This window comes from Austrofundulus limnaeus, unplaced genomic scaffold (assembly GCF_001266775.1).
Source record: "Austrofundulus limnaeus strain Quisiro unplaced genomic scaffold, Austrofundulus_limnaeus-1.0 Scaffold5401, whole genome shotgun sequence".
Classification (NCBI taxonomy): domain Eukaryota; kingdom Metazoa; phylum Chordata; class Actinopteri; order Cyprinodontiformes; family Rivulidae; genus Austrofundulus; species Austrofundulus limnaeus.
In genome coordinates this window covers 1892-2296 of record NW_013957803.1, presented here as the reverse complement: position 1 = coordinate 2296, position 405 = coordinate 1892, and the positions used below count along the sequence as shown (strand labels likewise).

The window sequence follows — 405 nt, the reverse complement described above, 5'->3', positions numbered from 1 at the left end:
GAGGAGCAGGAGGAGGAGGAGGAGGAGGAGGAGCCCTTAGAGGATCCTGCAGAGAGGGAATGTGTCGTGATGCTGGTTCGTTCCAAAGACAGGAAGTAGAAATGCGTCTGAGTGAGCAGGAAGTGGAGCGGTCCCCTCAGAAGCAGGTTCCTATAGATGAAGATCCTCTGCAGTCGCCTCGGACAGCAGCGGGTCGGCTCGGGTCGTTTCCTGAAACACAGCGGGGGCGGGGCTCATCTCTTCCCTGACTTCATGTAGGACGGGATGGCGCCGCGGGCCGTCAGCCCCTCGAAGCGTTTGTAGGTGTAGTTGATGAAGACCCAGTCCTTGTTCTTCAGGTCCGCCTCCGTCTGGTTGGACACCTGAGTGGCTGCAACGAGACAAGAACAAAGACGGGTTTGAGAC

The 405-nt window shown here is 58.0% G+C and overlaps 1 pseudogene; it reads right to left on the bottom strand.

Moving 5' to 3' along the window:
- Positions 1-6: 6 nt before the first annotated feature.
- On the bottom strand, positions 7-370 carry LOC106512278 (serine/threonine-protein kinase 38 pseudogene; annotated as a pseudogene).
- Positions 371-405: the final 35 nt, after the last annotated feature.